Here is a 19,843-nt window from a genome sequence, read left to right as displayed (position 1 = left end):
TCCACTGGATTGTGGAAAATGATGTGGGCTACATGAAGTAGTAAGTAAAACTGTTGTGGGCTTTGCATATCAAATTGCATTTATTTTCAACACAAAACTATGGCTACCATCAGGGTTTATAATTCATCTTTGCAACGTTTCTTTACTCCTCCTCATACTCAGTGATATTAATGATCACGATGCTAAGTTGATGTCTATTATTCCAGCGTCCTTGACAAGCACAGGTCAGAGGTGACCAACCCTCACCGTAAGGGAGAGATAGGGAACCTGTGGATAAAGGAGTACCTGGCAGAGTATGCAGAGAGCTTCCCACAAATATTGAATCTTCTTGAGGCCAACACTGACAGCTGTATTTACGGTCAGAGAGGGTTTGAGTCACACACCTTCCAAGAGATGTGGGAACTCTATAGGCAGTACCAGGCTCAGAAGGACAGGCCAGAACAGTTCACAACTGAGCAGAGGAAGGGCATTATTGATGCTTATGGTTCTGTGAGGAGGTGGTTGCACACACCAGTGACCCACATAACCAGCATCCAGATGAAGCGGTTTAGGAAATACATTAATGACAGAGACAAGCAAGTAAGTGTTATGAAACAGGAAGAGCAGAGTAGCATACTAATATGTTTGTTTTTGGTCATTAAAAAAAGGATATCATACAATCTAGAGAGTAACAATAGATTTGTTGTCCAGCAACTGCAGGCCACCACTTCCAAATGTGATGCTCCTGAATGGCCAGGCAATGAGGTGGAACTTGTGGCTGCAAGCCAGTCTGTGGAAGGTAAGTGAGATACAGAGTAAATGCACACTAAACTGTATATCTTTTTTTATAATTCATATTACAAAACGACTACTTCATTCTGTTCATTTTTAGAGTCGGACAAGTCGCAAGACTTCAAGGGCTTATTTAGTCAGCCTCTGCGATCCCAATTCCCGGGTGAACCCGCTGTCTGACCCAAGAAGCCAGCCACCGCTGTCCGGTCTCAGCAGCCTGCCACCTCTGTCCGTTCTCAGCAGCCAGCCACCTCTGTCCGAGGGAGACAGAGGGAACAAACAGGGCCCAGACCCGCCTGGCCACGGTGCACTTGACAAACAGGTGGTAAATGTTTTCAGTGTCAGTGCAACCGTGGGGGCAGAGCTCGGTACGGGCCATGCGCCGTCTATGCATGAATTCTCTGGTGGGGAGACAGCCGTGAGCAGTTGACCAATTCAAATCCTTTTGTTTATTGTTGATGCATTTATGGTTAATGTTTTTCCATACCTGTTGGATGTCCAGGGCCGGCCTGGCCTTGGGTGGTGTGGTGATGTCCTTCCCTCTGATGTGTGCCATGATGTCCTTGTATTTCCAGGAGGCCAGGCCGGCTGCAGGCAGACCCGTCCTGAAGGCAAAGTTCTTCCACTCCCTGTATACTTTTGGGGGGTCCCAGCAGTAGGGCACAGTGTGGTTGATGGTGGTGTTAGTGATACGGAGTGCTCTGAGTATGGGTGTGGCGAAGTACCTCTCAAAGGTTCCTGCCTTCCTGTCCGGTTTATGGATATTTGTGACCAGTCGTGAGAGGCCCTGTGCCCTAATGATGTTGAGGATGTCTGGGACCCCCTTCCCCCCCTTCTCCTCTGCGCTGAACATGATGGTCCTCTTCAAGCGCTCCATGGTGCTCCCCCAGACAAAGGTGAACATCAGGCGCTCGATGGTTTTGCTCGTCACCCTGTCCGGGGGAAACACCCTCCCGACGTAGAGGAGAATGGGGAGGATAATTGCCTTCAGGATCAAGATCTTGCCCGTTATTGTGAGGGACCGTGCACTCCATTGGGCGATCTTTTGCTTGGCATGGCTGATGGTGTTGGCCCAGGTCAGGGTCCCTTTCCCGTTGTTCTGGTAGATGACTCCGAGCAGCTTGATGTTGTCTGTCTTTACAGGGAAAGAGGTGGTGATGTCTTCTTTCCAGTGTTGCGACAGGTACAGTTCGCTCTTACCTCGATTGACCAGGGCGCCAGTGGCTGCACAGTAGTCGTCCACCACCTTCGTTGCCGCGGCGATGGACCGACTATCTGTGCCGACGATGGTGATGTCGTCCATGTACGCCACCACCCGGAGCCTCTCTCCCTGGGCCCCCGGGAGGTGATAACCCTGGATGTTCTGTGTAGCTCTGATTTTACGGAGGAAAGGCTCCAGGTAGATGACGTACAGCAGGGGTGCTAGGGGGCATCCTTGTCTGACCCCAGACCGGATGGGAAAGGGGTCTGTTAGCTGTCTGTTGACCAGGACTCTGCTTGTGATGTTGTTGTAGCAGAGCCTGGTCCAGTGGATGAGGTGTTGTGGGAAGTTCATCCTCCCTAGCACCTCCTGCAGGAAGCCATGGCTTACCCGGTCGAAGGCCTTCTCTTGGTCGAGGCAGAGGAGCGCGAAGGGGGACCTCCGCTCCTGGGAGTGGAAGATGAGGTCTCTCACCAGGAGCAGGTTGTCGTTTATGGACCTTCCGGGGACGCCGCAGGTCTGGTCCGGGTTGATGATTGCGGGGAGGTGTGTTTGGAAGCGCCACATGAGGGCCTTCGTGAGGATTTTGTAGTCGGAACAGAGGAGGTTGATGGGGCGCCAATTCCGGAGGTCCTTGAGGTCCCCCTTCTTGGGTATTAGTGTTACTGTACTCTGTCTCATCGATTCTCCTAGCCTCCTTTCCCTGTAGACCGCTCGGAGGACCTGGGCCAGATCGCCCTTGATGAGTTCCCAGAAGGCCTGATAGAATTCCGCCGGGATCCCGTCCGGTCCCGGGGCCTTCTGGGTGTTCATGGCGTGCACGGCCCGGGTGAGCTCCTCCAGACTCAGCTCTGGTTCCTCGCCCTCGCCCCCCTCTTTGATTTGGTCCAGACCGTCGAGGAAGGTTTCCGCCAGAGTCCCGTCCGCCGGCTTGGTGTCGAACAGCCGGCCGTAGAACTCCTCGGTCACCCTCCTGATGTCGTCGCTGTCTGTGACGGTCTGGCCGCTGGTGTTATAGAGGGACAGGATGCCTTGTTGTTTAGACCGTGCCCTGCGGAAGAAGTATTTGGTGCATTTCTCCTCCTCCTCCAGGCCCTTGAGTTTATCCCTGAAAGTCTTCCTCTCCTGTTCTTCCCGATAGAGTGTGGCCAGGTGCTCCTTGGTCTCTGACAGCTCCCGGGTCACGTCGAATCCTCTGAGTTGGAGGAGGCTCAGGCGTTGCAGGGCCCCGTTGTGGTGGTAGAAACGGGCCCTCTGTTCCCGAGCCTTCCTCCTTCCCACCCCTCCGAAGAACCCCTTGACCCGGGACTTGACCATTTCCCACCACTCTATCGGGGATGTAAATAGTTCTTTCAGGGTCCTCCACTCCAGGTAGCGCCTGGAGAAGGAGTGGCTGATGGAGGGGTCCTGGAGTACAGATGTGTTCATCCTCCAGGGCCCCCTCGTTGGTCTGGCTGGTCCCTCCCATCGCAGGGTCACGGTCAGCATCCTGTGGTCTGAGAAGTGCGTCGCCTGGGTCTTGAAGGAGCACACTCCCAGACCTGGCGAGAGCAAGAACATGTCGATCCTTGAAGAGGCAGAGCCCGAGGATCTCACCCACGTGTGTGTTGGGGGGGAGGTGCCGCCGACATCCATCAGGGAGAAGTCATTGATGATGTCCTGTAGTGCTTTGGTGGATCTGTCCTTCCAGGGTTTGCTCCGATCCTCATCCCTCAGGGCGCAGTTGAAATCACCCCCTACCAATACTGGCATGGGGGTCATCAGAAGAGGTCGAAGCTTCGCGTAGAGGGAGACTCTCTCTGTGGCGTTGGAGGGGCCGTAGACGTTGATGACCCTGAGCGGGGAACCCCGGACCTCCAGGTCGACGGCCAGGATCCGCCCGCTCTCGACGACTCGGTGGCTGGTTTGTCGGAGGAATGGATTGGCCACCAACATCCCGACCCCATCCGATTTATTGGTGTTGGAACCTGACCAGAGAGAGTCTCCCCGAGTCCACTCCCCCTCCAGAAGTGCATCCATCTCCATGTAGGGGATGGCACACTCCTGGAGGAGGTAGATGTCGGCCGGTTGTGTTGAGAGGTGTCTGAAAACGGTTGCCCTCTTCTCCAGTCGTAACATGCTGCGGGTGTTGAGTGATGTTATTGTGATAGTCATGGTGATTGTGATGATTTGACGGGTCCGCTGATTCCTGTGGCGATGATTTGGAGGTTCCTGATGGCCTCCTGTCCATATTCCGGGTCGGGCACCTCCCCCTGATTGCTCACGGCTTCGTCGTCCCCCCACCGTCTGCCTGGTGGTGGAGATTCGGCTGGCACGGAGGGTCCTTGGGTGGGCCGGGGCTGGCTGGTCTGATCCTGTGTGGGCTCAGAGACTGCTGTGGAGGGTTGGCGTCTGGACTTGGGACCAGGGTGAGGTCGTGGGGGAAGGGGGGGAGGGGGAGGGGGGGGGGGACCTGGAGGCTTTGGTGGTGGTTTCGGGGGGGATGGAGAGTCAGAAGTCGGGGTGGAGTCGTCTTCGGAGGTGGCAGTGGTGGGTTTGCGCTTCCTCTTCAGAACGACCATGTTCCAGTCAGTGAGTGGTGAGTCCTCGTTGTAGAGTGACTGGGAGTGTGGGGGTAAGTCGTGGGAGGGAATGATCCCTACCAGAGCCGGTTCCCTCACATTCACCGGCTTGGCAGGGGTGGATGTACGTATTGGGAGATACACCGGGGAGGTCATGTCGGTGGAGTCAGAGTCCGGTCGTGTCGTCCCCGGTGGATTTGCCGTGGTGGGGGTCGGCAGGTCTGTCTGGGAGTCCGGTAGGTCTGGTTGTGTCGTCGGGGATGAGACTGCCCCCGGGAGTGGGGAGAGGGGGTGGATGTCGGTCGGGGAGTCAGGGGGGAGGTCGGTGAAGGGGGCCGGTACCGAGTCGGGTTCCGATACCGGGTCGGGGTCAGTAATTATGAATAGGGGGGGTGTGGAGGAGTCTGAGGAGGGGGAGGGGGAGGGGGAAGGGGGGAGGGGGGGGGAGGTTGGTGGAGGGGGGTCGGCCTGCTCCTTCTGAGGTTGAGCTCCGGGCGGTGCCGTAGGGGGGGTATTGGCCGGCCTCCTTGTCTTGTTGGCGTAGGAGTGGGGGCAGTCTCTGTAGAGGTGTCCCTGAAGCCCACACAGGTTGCAGGGGCGTGTGTTAGTGCATTCCGCCGTGGGGTGTTCCCCTCGGCAGATGCGGCAGATGGTCTTTGTGCAGGCCGCGGCCAGATGTCCAAGGTGGCCGCAGGTCCTGCACAATTTGGGCATACCGTAGTAGTGGACGGTGCCCCTGTGGTTCCCCAGGTTGATGGTACTGGGGATGTGTTGGACACCGCCCACCGCTGAAGGATCCGGTGTGAGCTGGACCAGCCATTTCCGTGCCCCGGTCCACACTCCATCCTCGTCCAGGACCCTCCTCGCTCCAGAGTTGACGCGGGCATAGCGGCGCAGCCAAACCTCCACGTCGTACTCCTGCACAGCTTCGTTGTGGAATTGAATGGTGACTACTTTGTTTTCCCTGTCTGAAAGTGGTTCTGTGTGGAGATGGCTGAAAGGCGGGTTATTTTTGTTCTGGCGGTACCTGGTCCAAAATTGCTCTAACAGTTGTGGTGTTTTGAAACTGACCTCAAAGGTGTTGGGGGTTGAGGGCGGTTTCACCAGGCAGTTGAGATCGAGCGGCGCAAAGCCCATACCTCGTTGGAGTACGGCTCTGCTGAATTCCAGGCGGGTCATTCCGGTTGTGGTGTCTCTCTGTCCTGTCGTCGTTGCGGTGGTTGTGGATCCTTTGGTGACTCCGTCCCCGGCAGCCTCATCGGATTTCACCGTCACTCTGACGGCGTTCACCCGTCTCATCGCCCCAGGGTTCATCCTGGCAGCCATGGTGATGGTGCGTGTTCCCCGAACCTGCAAGGGTGGGGGGGGGAAGAAGACTCAGAGCCGGCTGAGGCCACTCGGTAGCCCGTCCCCAAGGGACGGTACTCTCCTGTGGCCCGCCTGCTCCTAGAGGTGGTGTTGGGGCTCCTGGCCCTCCTCCCGTCTGGTCTGAGATGGACAGTCTTCCTATGGAGGACAGAGGAAGACCTGAGAGCAAGGCAGAGCCACCAGAGTGCTTGGCCCTTGGCGTGCCACTCTCCTGTGGCCTGCTTGCTCTCGGCGTAGGTGGTGGGGCTCTCTCCCGTCTGTCCCTCCTTCCTCCGGGTCTGGTCTGGCGGAAAAGGTCCTTATCCCGACTTTTCGAGCGGTCTGGCCAGCCGCAAAGGGGGGGGGGGGTATGGGGATCCGGGAGATGCGGGGTACTGGGAGTCGAGGGTGGGGCCGGTCTGCACCGACCTAGCCCCTCCTTCTGTTCCTCTGCCTCCTGCCTCTCACCGGGGCCAGCGGGCACCGGAGGATTCCGGTCCTATCCTGGGTGTTCCGCAGCTGGGCGGGTCTGGGAGTCGGCGGAGTACTGGGAAAGCCGGAGGGGTCAGGGCTGGTCTACCACGACCTAGCACCCTCCTCCTGCTCCCCTGCCTCCTGCCCCTCACCGGGCCCTGTGGCACCGGAGGGTTCCGGGCCTGTTCGGGGTGTTCCGCAGCTGGGTGGTTGGTTGCCTGGCAGGGGAGACACCTTGATCAGGAAGTATCAAATCGGCACTCTGGTTCCCGTTTAGCCGTGGTGGTCAGGAAAGAAATCGAAAGTCCGGGGTCTTGCGGTGTATGCGACACGGCTTGCGATTCCTTTGTTGGCTCTGCGGTGGAAGCCAGGTTTTCGATCCCCCTTTCTCTCTTCATTACTTTCCCCCCTTTTTCACCACTTGGCTGGAGACAGAGGCAGAATACGTGGCCTGACCGCGGTTCTGCCAAAATCTTCAGCCCAACCACCCCGCCCTGGGTGAACCTCCTTCGTGATCAAGGTGTCTCCCCTGCCAGGTAAGTATGAGTTGGAAGGGAAACGGGTGCCCTCACCCAGGTGCCAGGGCTGCCGCAGTCACCCGCGGTGAGCAGACAGGCAGAAAAAAACAGCCAATGGAAGGGGCGGGCTGAAGGGAGCAAGCCCCACCTCCCACTCACCCATGCAGAAAGAAACAGCCAATGGAAGGGGCGGGCGGAAGGGAACCATCCCCACCTCCCACTCACCCATCCCCCCACCCCTCCCTTGCCCTGCCCCTTGAAGAGAGAGAGACACAGAGAAAGAGAGAGAGAGAGAGAGAGAGACAATACCTACAGTAACAATAAACTGAAACTGACCACAAAAAACTAAGGAGGAATCGCAAATCAAGCTGAGCTACTGGGCAGAGCGGTGTCATCTATAAGTAGCCTATGACCCACAGCTTCCTTCGCTTACGGCCATACCACCCTGAACACGCCCGATCTCGTCCGATCTCGGAAGCTAAGCAGGGTCGGGCCTGGTTAGTACTTGGATGGGAGACCGCCTGGGAATACCAGGTGCTGTAAGCTTTTTTTTCCTCTTCTCTCACCAGCAGGGGGTACTGTTTCCCCACCTCGTGTCACACAGCTCCTCAACCGCTTGGCTTGACCTGTCTCAGGATTCCCAGATTATTTTTCACAAACATGTTCGGGGGAGAGCGCGTACGCAGTCCCCCACTACCAGAAATTATGCAGTCGAGATTCCCGCATTTGGGGAATTCGCAAAGGTCAGCACAGCCGAAGTGCAATGGCCGAGCCTCGCCCTGGGTGAACCTCCTTCGTGATCAAGGTGTCTCCCCTGCCAGGTAAGTATGAGTTGGAAGGGAAACGGGTGCCCTCACCCAGGTGCCAGGGCTGCCGCAGTCACCCGCGGTGAGCAGACAGGCAGAAAAAAACAGCCAATGGAAGGGGCGGGCTGAAGGGAGCAAGCCCCACCTCCCACTCACCCATGCAGAAAGAAACAGCCAATGGAAGGGGCGGGCGGAAGGGAACCATCCCCACCTCCCACTCACCCATCCCCCCACCCCTCCCTTGCCCTGCCCCTTGAAGAGAGAGAGACACAGAGAAAGAGAGAGAGAGAGAGAGAGAGACAATACCTACAGTAACAATAAACTGAAACTGACCACAAAAAACTAAGGAGGAATCGCAAATCAAGCTGAGCTACTGGGCAGAGCGGTGTCATCTATAAGTAGCCTATGACCCACAGCTTCCTTCGCTTACGGCCATACCACCCTGAACACGCCCGATCTCGTCCGATCTCGGAAGCTAAGCAGGGTCGGGCCTGGTTAGTACTTGGATGGGAGACCGCCTGGGAATACCAGGTGCTGTAAGCTTTTTTTTCCTCTTCTCTCACCAGCAGGGGGTACTGTTTCCCCACCTCGTGTCACACAGCTCCTCAACCGCTTGGCTTGACCTGTCTCAGGATTCCCAGATTATTTTTCACAAACATGTTCGGGGGAGAGCGCGTACGCAGTCCCCCACTACCAGAAATTATGCAGTCGAGATTCCCGCATTTGGGGAATTCGCAAAGGTCAGCACAGCCGAAGTGCAATGGCCGAGCCTCGCCCTGGGTGAACCTCCTTCGTGATCAAGGTGTCTCCCCTGCCAGGTAAGTATGAGTTGGAAGGGAAACGGGTGCCCTCACCCAGGTGCCAGGGCTGCCGCAGTCACCCGCGGTGAGCAGACAGGCAGAAAAAAACAGCCAATGGAAGGGGCGGGCTGAAGGGAGCAAGCCCCACCTCCCACTCACCCATGCAGAAAGAAACAGCCAATGGAAGGGGCGGGCGGAAGGGAACCATCCCCACCTCCCACTCACCCATCCCCCCACCCCTCCCTTGCCCTGCCCCTTGAAGAGAGAGAGACACAGAGAAAGAGAGAGAGAGAGAGAGAGAGACAATACCTACAGTAACAATAAACTGAAACTGACCACAAAAAACTAAGGAGGAATCGCAAATCAAGCTGAGCTACTGGGCAGAGCGGTGTCATCTATAAGTAGCCTATGACCCACAGCTTCCTTCGCTTACGGCCATACCACCCTGAACACGCCCGATCTCGTCCGATCTCGGAAGCTAAGCAGGGTCGGGCCTGGTTAGTACTTGGATGGGAGACCGCCTGGGAATACCAGGTGCTGTAAGCTTTTTTTTCCTCTTCTCTCACCAGCAGGGGGTACTGTTTCCCCACCTCGTGTCACACAGCTCCTCAACCGCTTGGCTTGACCTGTCTCAGGATTCCCAGATTATTTTTCACAAACATGTTCGGGGGAGAGCGCGTACGCAGTCCCCCACTACCAGAAATTATGCAGTCGAGATTCCCGCATTTGGGGAATTCGCAAAGGTCAGCACAGCCGAAGTGCAATGGCCGAGCCTCGCCCTGGGTGAACCTCCTTCGTGATCAAGGTGTCTCCCCTGCCAGGTAAGTATGAGTTGGAAGGGAAACGGGTGCCCTCACCCAGGTGCCAGGGCTGCCGCAGTCACCCGCGGTGAGCAGACAGGCAGAAAAAAACAGCCAATGGAAGGGGCGGGCTGAAGGGAGCAAGCCCCACCTCCCACTCACCCATGCAGAAAGAAACAGCCAATGGAAGGGGCGGGCGGAAGGGAACCATCCCCACCTCCCACTCACCCATCCCCCCACCCCTCCCTTGCCCTGCCCCTTGAAGAGAGAGAGACACAGAGAAAGAGAGAGAGAGAGAGAGAGAGACAATACCTACAGTAACAATAAACTGAAACTGACCACAAAAAACTAAGGAGGAATCGCAAATCAAGCTGAGCTACTGGGCAGAGCGGTGTCATCTATAAGTAGCCTATGACCCACAGCTTCCTTCGCTTACGGCCATACCACCCTGAACACGCCCGATCTCGTCCGATCTCGGAAGCTAAGCAGGGTCGGGCCTGGTTAGTACTTGGATGGGAGACCGCCTGGGAATACCAGGTGCTGTAAGCTTTTTTTTCCTCTTCTCTCACCAGCAGGGGGTACTGTTTCCCCACCTCGTGTCACACAGCTCCTCAACCGCTTGGCTTGACCTGTCTCAGGATTCCCAGATTATTTTTCACAAACATGTTCGGGGGAGAGCGCGTACGCAGTCCCCCACTACCAGAAATTATGCAGTCGAGATTCCCGCATTTGGGGAATTCGCAAAGGTCAGCACAGCCGAAGTGCAATGGCCGAGCCTCGCCCTGGGTGAACCTCCTTCGTGATCAAGGTGTCTCCCCTGCCAGGTAAGTATGAGTTGGAAGGGAAACGGGTGCCCTCACCCAGGTGCCAGGGCTGCCGCAGTCACCCGCGGTGAGCAGACAGGCAGAAAAAAACAGCCAATGGAAGGGGCGGGCTGAAGGGAGCAAGCCCCACCTCCCACTCACCCATGCAGAAAGAAACAGCCAATGGAAGGGGCGGGCGGAAGGGAACCATCCCCACCTCCCACTCACCCATCCCCCCACCCCTCCCTTGCCCTGCCCCTTGAAGAGAGAGAGACACAGAGAAAGAGAGAGAGAGAGAGAGAGAGACAATACCTACAGTAACAATAAACTGAAACTGACCACAAAAAACTAAGGAGGAATCGCAAATCAAGCTGAGCTACTGGGCAGAGCGGTGTCATCTATAAGTAGCCTATGACCCACAGCTTCCTTCGCTTACGGCCATACCACCCTGAACACGCCCGATCTCGTCCGATCTCGGAAGCTAAGCAGGGTCGGGCCTGGTTAGTACTTGGATGGGAGACCGCCTGGGAATACCAGGTGCTGTAAGCTTTTTTTTCCTCTTCTCTCACCAGCAGGGGGTACTGTTTCCCCACCTCGTGTCACACAGCTCCTCAACCGCTTGGCTTGACCTGTCTCAGGATTCCCAGATTATTTTTCACAAACATGTTCGGGGGAGAGCGCGTACGCAGTCCCCCACTACCAGAAATTATGCAGTCGAGATTCCCGCATTTGGGGAATTCGCAAAGGTCAGCACAGCCGAAGTGCAATGGCCGAGCCTCGCCCTGGGTGAACCTCCTTCGTGATCAAGGTGTCTCCCCTGCCAGGTAAGTATGAGTTGGAAGGGAAACGGGTGCCCTCACCCAGGTGCCAGGGCTGCCGCAGTCACCCGCGGTGAGCAGACAGGCAGAAAAAAACAGCCAATGGAAGGGGCGGGCTGAAGGGAGCAAGCCCCACCTCCCACTCACCCATGCAGAAAGAAACAGCCAATGGAAGGGGCGGGCGGAAGGGAACCATCCCCACCTCCCACTCACCCATCCCCCCACCCCTCCCTTGCCCTGCCCCTTGAAGAGAGAGAGACACAGAGAAAGAGAGAGAGAGAGAGAGAGAGACAATACCTACAGTAACAATAAACTGAAACTGACCACAAAAAACTAAGGAGGAATCGCAAATCAAGCTGAGCTACTGGGCAGAGCGGTGTCATCTATAAGTAGCCTATGACCCACAGCTTCCTTCGCTTACGGCCATACCACCCTGAACACGCCCGATCTCGTCCGATCTCGGAAGCTAAGCAGGGTCGGGCCTGGTTAGTACTTGGATGGGAGACCGCCTGGGAATACCAGGTGCTGTAAGCTTTTTTTTCCTCTTCTCTCACCAGCAGGGGGTACTGTTTCCCCACCTCGTGTCACACAGCTCCTCAACCGCTTGGCTTGACCTGTCTCAGGATTCCCAGATTATTTTTCACAAACATGTTCGGGGGAGAGCGCGTACGCAGTCCCCCACTACCAGAAATTATGCAGTCGAGATTCCCGCATTTGGGGAATTCGCAAAGGTCAGCACAGCCGAAGTGCAATGGCCGAGCCTCGCCCTGGGTGAACCTCCTTCGTGATCAAGGTGTCTCCCCTGCCAGGTAAGTATGAGTTGGAAGGGAAACGGGTGCCCTCACCCAGGTGCCAGGGCTGCCGCAGTCACCCGCGGTGAGCAGACAGGCAGAAAAAAACAGCCAATGGAAGGGGCGGGCTGAAGGGAGCAAGCCCCACCTCCCACTCACCCATGCAGAAAGAAACAGCCAATGGAAGGGGCGGGCGGAAGGGAACCATCCCCACCTCCCACTCACCCATCCCCCCACCCCTCCCTTGCCCTGCCCCTTGAAGAGAGAGAGACACAGAGAAAGAGAGAGAGAGAGAGAGAGAGACAATACCTACAGTAACAATAAACTGAAACTGACCACAAAAAACTAAGGAGGAATCGCAAATCAAGCTGAGCTACTGGGCAGAGCGGTGTCATCTATAAGTAGCCTATGACCCACAGCTTCCTTCGCTTACGGCCATACCACCCTGAACACGCCCGATCTCGTCCGATCTCGGAAGCTAAGCAGGGTCGGGCCTGGTTAGTACTTGGATGGGAGACCGCCTGGGAATACCAGGTGCTGTAAGCTTTTTTTTCCTCTTCTCTCACCAGCAGGGGGTACTGTTTCCCCACCTCGTGTCACACAGCTCCTCAACCGCTTGGCTTGACCTGTCTCAGGATTCCCAGATTATTTTTCACAAACATGTTCGGGGGAGAGCGCGTACGCAGTCCCCCACTACCAGAAATTATGCAGTCGAGATTCCCGCATTTGGGGAATTCGCAAAGGTCAGCACAGCCGAAGTGCAATGGCCGAGCCTCGCCCTGGGTGAACCTCCTTGGTGATCAAGGTGTCTCCCCTGCCAGGTAAGTATGAGTTGGAAGGGAAACGGGTGCCCTCACCCAGGTGCCAGGGCTGCCGCAGTCACCCGCGGTGAGCAGACAGGCAGAAAAAAACAGCCAATGGAAGGGGCGGGCTGAAGGGAGCAAGCCCCACCTCCCACTCACCCATGCAGAAAGAAACAGCCAATGGAAGGGGCGGGCGGAAGGGAACCATCCCCACCTCCCACTCACCCATCCCCCCACCCCTCCCTTGCCCTGCCCCTTGAAGAGAGAGAGACACAGAGAAAGAGAGAGAGAGAGAGAGAGAGAGAGAGAGAGAGAGACAATACCTACAGTAACAATAAACTGAAACTGACCACAAAAAACTAAGGAGGAATCGCAAATCAAGCTGAGCTACTGGGCAGAGCGGTGTCATCTATAAGTAGCCTATGACCCACAGCTTCCTTCGCTTACGGCCATACCACCCTGAACACGCCCGATCTCGTCCGATCTCGGAAGCTAAGCAGGGTCGGGCCTGGTTAGTACTTGGATGGGAGACCGCCTGGGAATACCAGGTGCTGTAAGCTTTTTTTTCCTCTTCTCTCACCAGCAGGGGGTACTGTTTCCCCACCTCGTGTCACACAGCTCCTCAACCGCTTGGCTTGACCTGTCTCAGGATTCCCAGATTATTTTTCACAAACATGTTCGGGGGAGAGCGCGTACGCAGTCCCCCACTACCAGAAATTATGCAGTCGAGATTCCCGCATTTGGGGAATTCGCAAAGGTCAGCACAGCCGAAGTGCAATGGCCGAGCCTCGCCCTGGGTGAACCTCCTTGGTGATCAAGGTGTCTCCCCTGCCAGGTAAGTATGAGTTGGAAGGGAAACGGGTGCCCTCACCCAGGTGCCAGGGCTGCCGCAGTCACCCGCGGTGAGCAGACAGGCAGAAAAAAACAGCCAATGGAAGGGGCGGGCTGAAGGGAGCAAGCCCCACCTCCCACTCACCCATGCAGAAAGAAACAGCCAATGGAAGGGGCGGGCGGAAGGGAACCATCCCCACCTCCCACTCACCCATCCCCCCACCCCTCCCTTGCCCTGCCCCTTGAAGAGAGAGAGACACAGAGAAAGAGAGAGAGAGAGAGAGAGAGACAATACCTACAGTAACAATAAACTGAAACTGACCACAAAAAACTAAGGAGGAATCGCAAATCAAGCTGAGCTACTGGGCAGAGCGGTGTCATCTATAAGTAGCCTATGACCCACAGCTTCCTTCGCTTACGGCCATACCACCCTGAACACGCCCGATCTCGTCCGATCTCGGAAGCTAAGCAGGGTCGGGCCTGGTTAGTACTTGGATGGGAGACCGCCTGGGAATACCAGGTGCTGTAAGCTTTTTTTTCCTCTTCTCTCACCAGCAGGGGGTACTGTTTCCCCACCTCGTGTCACACAGCTCCTCAACCGCTTGGCTTGACCTGTCTCAGGATTCCCAGATTATTTTTCACAAACATGTTCGGGGGAGAGCGCGTACGCAGTCCCCCACTACCAGAAATTATGCAGTCGAGATTCCCGCATTTGGGGAATTCGCAAAGGTCAGCACAGCCGAAGTGCAATGGCCGAGCCTCGCCCTGGGTGAACCTCCTTCGTGATCAAGGTGTCTCCCCTGCCAGGTAAGTATGAGTTGGAAGGGAAACGGGTGCCCTCACCCAGGTGCCAGGGCTGCCGCAGTCACCCGCGGTGAGCAGACAGGCAGAAAAAAACAGCCAATGGAAGGGGCGGGCTGAAGGGAGCAAGCCCCACCTCCCACTCACCCATGCAGAAAGAAACAGCCAATGGAAGGGGCGGGCGGAAGGGAACCATCCCCACCTCCCACTCACCCATCCCCCCACCCCTCCCTTGCCCTGCCCCTTGAAGAGAGAGAGACACAGAGAAAGAGAGAGAGAGAGAGAGACAATACCTACAGTAACAATAAACTGAAACTGACCACAAAAAACTAAGGAGGAATCGCAAATCAAGCTGAGCTACTGGGCAGAGCGGTGTCATCTATAAGTAGCCTATGACCCACAGCTTCCTTCGCTTACGGCCATACCACCCTGAACACGCCCGATCTCGTCCGATCTCGGAAGCTAAGCAGGGTCGGGCCTGGTTAGTACTTGGATGGGAGACCGCCTGGGAATACCAGGTGCTGTAAGCTTTTTTTTCCTCTTCTCTCACCAGCAGGGGGTACTGTTTCCCCACCTCGTGTCACACAGCTCCTCAACCGCTTGGCTTGACCTGTCTCAGGATTCCCAGATTATTTTTCACAAACATGTTCGGGGGAGAGCGCGTACGCAGTCCCCCACTACCAGAAATTATGCAGTCGAGATTCCCGCATTTGGGGAATTCGCAAAGGTCAGCACAGCCGAAGTGCAATGGCCGAGCCTCGCCCTGGGTGAACCTCCTTGGTGATCAAGGTGTCTCCCCTGCCAGGTAAGTATGAGTTGGAAGGGAAACGGGTGCCCTCACCCAGGTGCCAGGGCTGCCGCAGTCACCCGCGGTGAGCAGACAGGCAGAAAAAAACAGCCAATGGAAGGGGCGGGCTGAAGGGAGCAAGCCCCACCTCCCACTCACCCATGCAGAAAGAAACAGCCAATGGAAGGGGCGGGCGGAAGGGAACCATCCCCACCTCCCACTCACCCATCCCCCCACCCCTCCCTTGCCCTGCCCCTTGAAGAGAGAGAGACACAGAGAAAGAGAGAGAGAGAGAGAGAGAGAGAGAGAGAGAGAGACAATACCTACAGTAACAATAAACTGAAACTGACCACAAAAAACTAAGGAGGAATCGCAAATCAAGCTGAGCTACTGGGCAGAGCGGTGTCATCTATAAGTAGCCTATGACCCACAGCTTCCTTCGCTTACGGCCATACCACCCTGAACACGCCCGATCTCGTCCGATCTCGGAAGCTAAGCAGGGTCGGGCCTGGTTAGTACTTGGATGGGAGACCGCCTGGGAATACCAGGTGCTGTAAGCTTTTTTTTCCTCTTCTCTCACCAGCAGGGGGTACTGTTTCCCCACCTCGTGTCACACAGCTCCTCAACCGCTTGGCTTGACCTGTCTCAGGATTCCCAGATTATTTTTCACAAACATGTTCGGGGGAGAGCGCGTACGCAGTCCCCCACTACCAGAAATTATGCAGTCGAGATTCCCGCATTTGGGGAATTCGCAAAGGTCAGCACAGCCGAAGTGCAATGGCCGAGCCTCGCCCTGGGTGAACCTCCTTCGTGATCAAGGTGTCTCCCCTGCCAGGTAAGTATGAGTTGGAAGGGAAACGGGTGCCCTCACCCAGGTGCCAGGGCTGCCGCAGTCACCCGCGGTGAGCAGACAGGCAGAAAAAAACAGCCAATGGAAGGGGCGGGCTGAAGGGAGCAAGCCCCACCTCCCACTCACCCATGCAGAAAGAAACAGCCAATGGAAGGGGCGGGCGGAAGGGAACCATCCCCACCTCCCACTCACCCATCCCCCCACCCCTCCCTTGCCCTGCCCCTTGAAGAGAGAGAGACACAGAGAAAGAGAGAGAGAGAGAGAGAGAGAGAGAGAGAGAGAGACAATACCTACAGTAACAATAAACTGAAACTGACCACAAAAAACTAAGGAGGAATCGCAAATCAAGCTGAGCTACTGGGCAGAGCGGTGTCATCTATAAGTAGCCTATGACCCACAGCTTCCTTCGCTTACGGCCATACCACCCTGAACACGCCCGATCTCGTCCGATCTCGGAAGCTAAGCAGGGTCGGGCCTGGTTAGTACTTGGATGGGAGACCGCCTGGGAATACCAGGTGCTGTAAGCTTTTTTTTCCTCTTCTCTCACCAGCAGGGGGTACTGTTTCCCCACCTCGTGTCACACAGCTCCTCAACCGCTTGGCTTGACCTGTCTCAGGATTCCCAGATTATTTTTCACAAACATGTTCGGGGGAGAGCGCGTACGCAGTCCCCCACTACCAGAAATTATGCAGTCGAGATTCCCGCATTTGGGGAATTCGCAAAGGTCAGCACAGCCGAAGTGCAATGGCCGAGCCTCGCCCTGGGTGAACCTTTTAAGCTTTTATTGGTTTTACCAAAATTAAAAACAGTTATTTACAGCATTGGTAAAAACTTCCACCACATTTCACCCAGTGTCGATACGTCAATCACAATCACCCTTTACCTCAAAACGAAAAACACAAATTCACCAGTGTGGGCCCTCCCTGCGCCAACCTAAACCCTCCAGGAAAGCGAGGAAAAACTCCTCACAAAAACTCTTTGAGAAAATTAAGAAGAAACCTCGGGAGGAGCCATTCGAGGGGGTATCCCCTCCTCCAGGGATGGTTGGGGGTGCTGCAGGTCGGGCCGAGTCCAAGTGCAGTGCAAATGATGTGTGTCTGAGGTGAGAGTTTCTGTAACGTTCCGGTAAGTGGGGTGGGGTGTGTGGGTGGCGGGGTTGGAGGGGCCAGACTTCTTGATGAGTGGGATGGGGGGGGGGGTTTCTTGTGGCGGGGGGTGGGGGGTGTAGTGTCCTTTTCGGGGGCCCAGGGAGAGGGGTTCCAGGTGCTGCAGCTGGTGTGCCGGGGAGGGGTGATGACCGGTCCTTGGGGGGGGGGGGGGGGGGGGGGGGGGGGGGTAGAGGGTGCTGCTGCTGGGATGGTGTTGGCAAACTGGAACCCTGTGAGGTGATAGGGGGAGAGAGTGGAGAGGGGAGGAAAGGAGGGGGTGAGCAAGGGTAGTGGGGTGCAGGTGTAATGTGCTGTTGTACTTCCCTTGTGGCCTGGTGGGTTTCTCCTCTCCGGACCCTCGTACTGGGGACAGGTGTTGGTGTCCCTGGGTCTTCGGGCTTGGTACCGGAACGGGTGAAGCGGTGGGGTGAGTGGAGTGGTGGCTGCCAGGGCGGTGGTGATGGTGTTGGGGGCGATGAGGGTGTTGGACGGGGAATGCCGCCGGCCTTCGGGGACGGAGCATGTAGTGCAGAGATGGTGTGGTGGCATGGGGGGCTGAGTTAGATGGACACGTCCTTCCACCTCTCCACCCCCCATGTGTCTCTGGCGGTGTCCGGGTTATTTTTAAAGTCCAGGATGGCGTAGTCCCTGAGGAGGAGAGTGATTCTCCTCCTCTGGACAATGAAAGGGTGGTCCTGTTGATGATAGACCCTGCTGTTCCTTGTCTCCCATATCACCTGCTTGACGGCGCTGACGATCCTCCACTGATGTTGTAGGCGGGGGGTCGTACAGCCCCCCGGAGGACCGAACAGGATGTCGTCCGCCGTCAAGCGAGGCAAGGTGTTGTTCCTGTAGAGGGAGACAGAGGGAACAAACAGGGCCCAGACCCGCCTGGCCACGGTGCACTTGACAAACAGGTGGTAAATGTTTTCAGTGTCAGTGCAACCGTGGGGGCAGAGCTCGGTACGGGCCATGCGCCGTCTATGCATGAATTCTCTGGTGGGGAGACAGCCGTGAGCAGTTGACCAATTCAAATCCTTTTGTTTATTGTTGATGCATTTATGGTTAATGTTTTTCCATACCTGTTGGATGTCCAGGGCCGGCCTGGCCTTGGGTGGTGTGGTGATGTCCTTCCCTCTGATGTGTGCCATGATGTCCTTGTATTTCCAGGAGGCCAGGCCGGCTGCAGGCAGACCCGTCCTGAAGGCAAAGTTCTTCCACTCCCTGTATACTTTTGGGGGGTCCCAGCAGTAGGGCACAGTGTGGTTGATGGTGGTGTTGGTGATACGGAGTGCTCTGAGTATGGGTGTGGCGAAGTACCTCTCAAAGGTTCCTGCCTTCCTGTCCGGTTTATGGATATTTGTGACCAGTCGTGAGAGGCCCTGTGCCCTAATGATGTTGAGGATGTCTGGGACCCCCTTCCCCCCCTTCTCCTCTGCGCTGAACATGATGGTCCTCTTCAAGCGCTCCATGGTGCTCCCCCAGACAAAGGTGAACATCAGGCGCTCGATGGTTTTGCTCGTCACCCTGTCCGGGGGAAACACCCTCCCGACGTAGAGGAGAATGGGGAGGATAATTGCCTTCAGGATCAAGATCTTGCCCGTTATTGTGAGGGACCGTGCACTCCATTGGGCGATCTTTTGCTTGGCATGGCTGATGGTGTTGGCCCAGGTCAGGGTCCCTTTCCCGTTGTTCTGGTAGATGACTCCGAGCAGCTTGATGTTGTCTGTCTTTACAGGGAAAGAGGTGGTGATGTCTTCTTTCCAGTGTTGCGACAGGTACAGTTCGCTCTTACCTCGATTGACCAGGGCGCCAGTGGCTGCACAGTAGTCGTCCACCACCTTCGTTGCCGCGGCGATGGACCGACTATCTGTGCCGACGATGGTGATGTCGTCCATGTACGCCACCACCCGGAGCCTCTCTCCCTGGGCCCCCGGGAGGTGATAACCCTGGATGTTCTGTGTAGCTCTGATTTTACGGAGGAAAGGCTCCAGGTAGATGACGTACAGCAGGGGTGCTAGGGGGCATCCTTGTCTGACCCCAGACCGGATGGGAAAGGGGTCTGTTAGCTGTCTGTTGACCAGGACTCTGCTTGTGATGTTGTTGTAGCAGAGCCTGGTCCAGTGGATGAGGTGTTGTGGGAAGTTCATCCTCCCTAGCACCTCCTGCAGGAAGCCATGGCTTACCCGGTCGAAGGCCTTCTCTTGGTCGAGGCAGAGGAGCGCGAAGGGGGACCTCCGCTCCTGGGAGTGGAAGATGAGGTCTCTCACCAGGAGCAGGTTGTCGTTTATGGACCTTCCGGGGACGCCGCAGGTCTGGTCCGGGTTGATGATTGCGGGGAGGTGTGTTTGGAAGCGCCACATGAGGGCCTTCGTGAGGATTTTGTAGTCGGAACAGAGGAGGTTGATGGGGCGCCAATTCCGGAGGTCCTTGAGGTCCCCCTTCTTGGGTATTAGTGTTACTGTACTCTGTCTCATCGATTCTCCTAGCCTCCTTTCCCTGTAGACCGCTCGGAGGACCTGGGCCAGATCGCCCTTGATGAGTTCCCAGAAGGCCTGATAGAATTCCGCCGGGATCCCGTCCGGTCCCGGGGCCTTCTGGGTGTTCATGGCGTGCACGGCCCGGGTGAGCTCCTCCAGACTCAGCTCTGGTTCCTCGCCCTCGCCCCCCTCTTTGATTTGGTCCAGACCGTCGAGGAAGGTTTCCGCCAGAGTCCCGTCCGCCGGCTTGGTGTCGAACAGCCGGCCGTAGAACTCCTCGGTCACCCTCCTGATGTCGTCGCTGTCTGTGACGGTCTGGCCGCTGGTGTTATAGAGGGACAGGATGCCTTGTTGTTTAGACCGTGCCCTGCGGAAGAAGTATTTGGTGCATTTCTCCTCCTCCTCCAGGCCCTTGAGTTTATCCCTGAAAGTCTTCCTCTCCTGTTCTTCCCG

At 56.4% G+C, this 19,843-nt stretch overlaps 24 non-coding genes across 24 annotated transcripts; 12 read left to right on the top strand and 12 right to left on the bottom strand.

Annotated features, from left to right (window-relative positions):
• The first annotated feature begins 7,299 nt into the window (after positions 1-7,299).
• On the top strand, positions 7,300-7,418 carry LOC136934467 (5S ribosomal RNA). The gene has a single exon (XR_010874871.1). It is a non-coding gene; the product is annotated as a 5S ribosomal RNA (ribosomal RNA).
• A 119-nt stretch (positions 7,419-7,537) lies between these two features.
• LOC136935440 (U1 spliceosomal RNA) lies at positions 7,538-7,701 on the bottom strand. Its single transcript, XR_010874958.1, has one exon. It is a non-coding gene; the product is annotated as a U1 spliceosomal RNA (small nuclear RNA).
• A 401-nt stretch (positions 7,702-8,102) lies between these two features.
• LOC136934456 (5S ribosomal RNA) lies at positions 8,103-8,221 on the top strand. The gene has a single exon (XR_010874870.1). It is a non-coding gene; the product is annotated as a 5S ribosomal RNA (ribosomal RNA).
• A 119-nt stretch (positions 8,222-8,340) lies between these two features.
• On the bottom strand, positions 8,341-8,504 carry LOC136935429 (U1 spliceosomal RNA). The gene has a single exon (XR_010874957.1). It is a non-coding gene; the product is annotated as a U1 spliceosomal RNA (small nuclear RNA).
• A 401-nt stretch (positions 8,505-8,905) lies between these two features.
• On the top strand, positions 8,906-9,024 carry LOC136934445 (5S ribosomal RNA). The gene has a single exon (XR_010874869.1). It is a non-coding gene; the product is annotated as a 5S ribosomal RNA (ribosomal RNA).
• Positions 9,025-9,143: 119 nt separating this feature from the next.
• Positions 9,144-9,307, bottom strand: LOC136935418 (U1 spliceosomal RNA). Its single transcript, XR_010874956.1, has one exon. It is a non-coding gene; the product is annotated as a U1 spliceosomal RNA (small nuclear RNA).
• Positions 9,308-9,708: 401 nt separating this feature from the next.
• On the top strand, positions 9,709-9,827 carry LOC136934434 (5S ribosomal RNA). The gene has a single exon (XR_010874868.1). It is a non-coding gene; the product is annotated as a 5S ribosomal RNA (ribosomal RNA).
• A 119-nt stretch (positions 9,828-9,946) lies between these two features.
• On the bottom strand, positions 9,947-10,110 carry LOC136935407 (U1 spliceosomal RNA). Its single transcript, XR_010874955.1, has one exon. It is a non-coding gene; the product is annotated as a U1 spliceosomal RNA (small nuclear RNA).
• A 401-nt stretch (positions 10,111-10,511) lies between these two features.
• Positions 10,512-10,630, top strand: LOC136934411 (5S ribosomal RNA). The gene has a single exon (XR_010874866.1). It is a non-coding gene; the product is annotated as a 5S ribosomal RNA (ribosomal RNA).
• A 119-nt stretch (positions 10,631-10,749) lies between these two features.
• Positions 10,750-10,913, bottom strand: LOC136935385 (U1 spliceosomal RNA). The gene has a single exon (XR_010874953.1). It is a non-coding gene; the product is annotated as a U1 spliceosomal RNA (small nuclear RNA).
• Positions 10,914-11,314: 401 nt separating this feature from the next.
• On the top strand, positions 11,315-11,433 carry LOC136934400 (5S ribosomal RNA). Its single transcript, XR_010874865.1, has one exon. It is a non-coding gene; the product is annotated as a 5S ribosomal RNA (ribosomal RNA).
• A 119-nt stretch (positions 11,434-11,552) lies between these two features.
• On the bottom strand, positions 11,553-11,716 carry LOC136935374 (U1 spliceosomal RNA). Its single transcript, XR_010874952.1, has one exon. It is a non-coding gene; the product is annotated as a U1 spliceosomal RNA (small nuclear RNA).
• A 401-nt stretch (positions 11,717-12,117) lies between these two features.
• LOC136934389 (5S ribosomal RNA) lies at positions 12,118-12,236 on the top strand. The gene has a single exon (XR_010874864.1). It is a non-coding gene; the product is annotated as a 5S ribosomal RNA (ribosomal RNA).
• A 119-nt stretch (positions 12,237-12,355) lies between these two features.
• On the bottom strand, positions 12,356-12,519 carry LOC136935628 (U1 spliceosomal RNA). The gene has a single exon (XR_010874975.1). It is a non-coding gene; the product is annotated as a U1 spliceosomal RNA (small nuclear RNA).
• Positions 12,520-12,934: 415 nt separating this feature from the next.
• On the top strand, positions 12,935-13,053 carry LOC136934378 (5S ribosomal RNA). Its single transcript, XR_010874863.1, has one exon. It is a non-coding gene; the product is annotated as a 5S ribosomal RNA (ribosomal RNA).
• A 119-nt stretch (positions 13,054-13,172) lies between these two features.
• On the bottom strand, positions 13,173-13,336 carry LOC136935617 (U1 spliceosomal RNA). The gene has a single exon (XR_010874974.1). It is a non-coding gene; the product is annotated as a U1 spliceosomal RNA (small nuclear RNA).
• A 401-nt stretch (positions 13,337-13,737) lies between these two features.
• On the top strand, positions 13,738-13,856 carry LOC136934367 (5S ribosomal RNA). The gene has a single exon (XR_010874862.1). It is a non-coding gene; the product is annotated as a 5S ribosomal RNA (ribosomal RNA).
• Positions 13,857-13,975: 119 nt separating this feature from the next.
• On the bottom strand, positions 13,976-14,139 carry LOC136935362 (U1 spliceosomal RNA). Its single transcript, XR_010874951.1, has one exon. It is a non-coding gene; the product is annotated as a U1 spliceosomal RNA (small nuclear RNA).
• Positions 14,140-14,536: 397 nt separating this feature from the next.
• Positions 14,537-14,655, top strand: LOC136934356 (5S ribosomal RNA). Its single transcript, XR_010874861.1, has one exon. It is a non-coding gene; the product is annotated as a 5S ribosomal RNA (ribosomal RNA).
• Positions 14,656-14,774: 119 nt separating this feature from the next.
• Positions 14,775-14,938, bottom strand: LOC136935606 (U1 spliceosomal RNA). Its single transcript, XR_010874973.1, has one exon. It is a non-coding gene; the product is annotated as a U1 spliceosomal RNA (small nuclear RNA).
• A 415-nt stretch (positions 14,939-15,353) lies between these two features.
• LOC136934345 (5S ribosomal RNA) lies at positions 15,354-15,472 on the top strand. Its single transcript, XR_010874860.1, has one exon. It is a non-coding gene; the product is annotated as a 5S ribosomal RNA (ribosomal RNA).
• A 119-nt stretch (positions 15,473-15,591) lies between these two features.
• On the bottom strand, positions 15,592-15,755 carry LOC136935351 (U1 spliceosomal RNA). The gene has a single exon (XR_010874950.1). It is a non-coding gene; the product is annotated as a U1 spliceosomal RNA (small nuclear RNA).
• A 415-nt stretch (positions 15,756-16,170) lies between these two features.
• LOC136934334 (5S ribosomal RNA) lies at positions 16,171-16,289 on the top strand. Its single transcript, XR_010874859.1, has one exon. It is a non-coding gene; the product is annotated as a 5S ribosomal RNA (ribosomal RNA).
• Positions 16,290-16,408: 119 nt separating this feature from the next.
• LOC136935749 (U1 spliceosomal RNA) lies at positions 16,409-16,565 on the bottom strand. Its single transcript, XR_010874986.1, has one exon. It is a non-coding gene; the product is annotated as a U1 spliceosomal RNA (small nuclear RNA).
• Between the last annotated feature and the right edge of the window lie 3,278 nt (positions 16,566-19,843).

This window comes from Osmerus mordax, chromosome 2 (genome assembly GCF_038355195.1).
Source record: "Osmerus mordax isolate fOsmMor3 chromosome 2, fOsmMor3.pri, whole genome shotgun sequence".
Lineage (NCBI taxonomy): Eukaryota > Metazoa > Chordata > Actinopteri > Osmeriformes > Osmeridae > Osmerus > Osmerus mordax.
The sequence above is the reverse complement of the archived record's forward strand: the minus strand, read 5'-3'. Positions and strand labels throughout refer to the sequence as shown.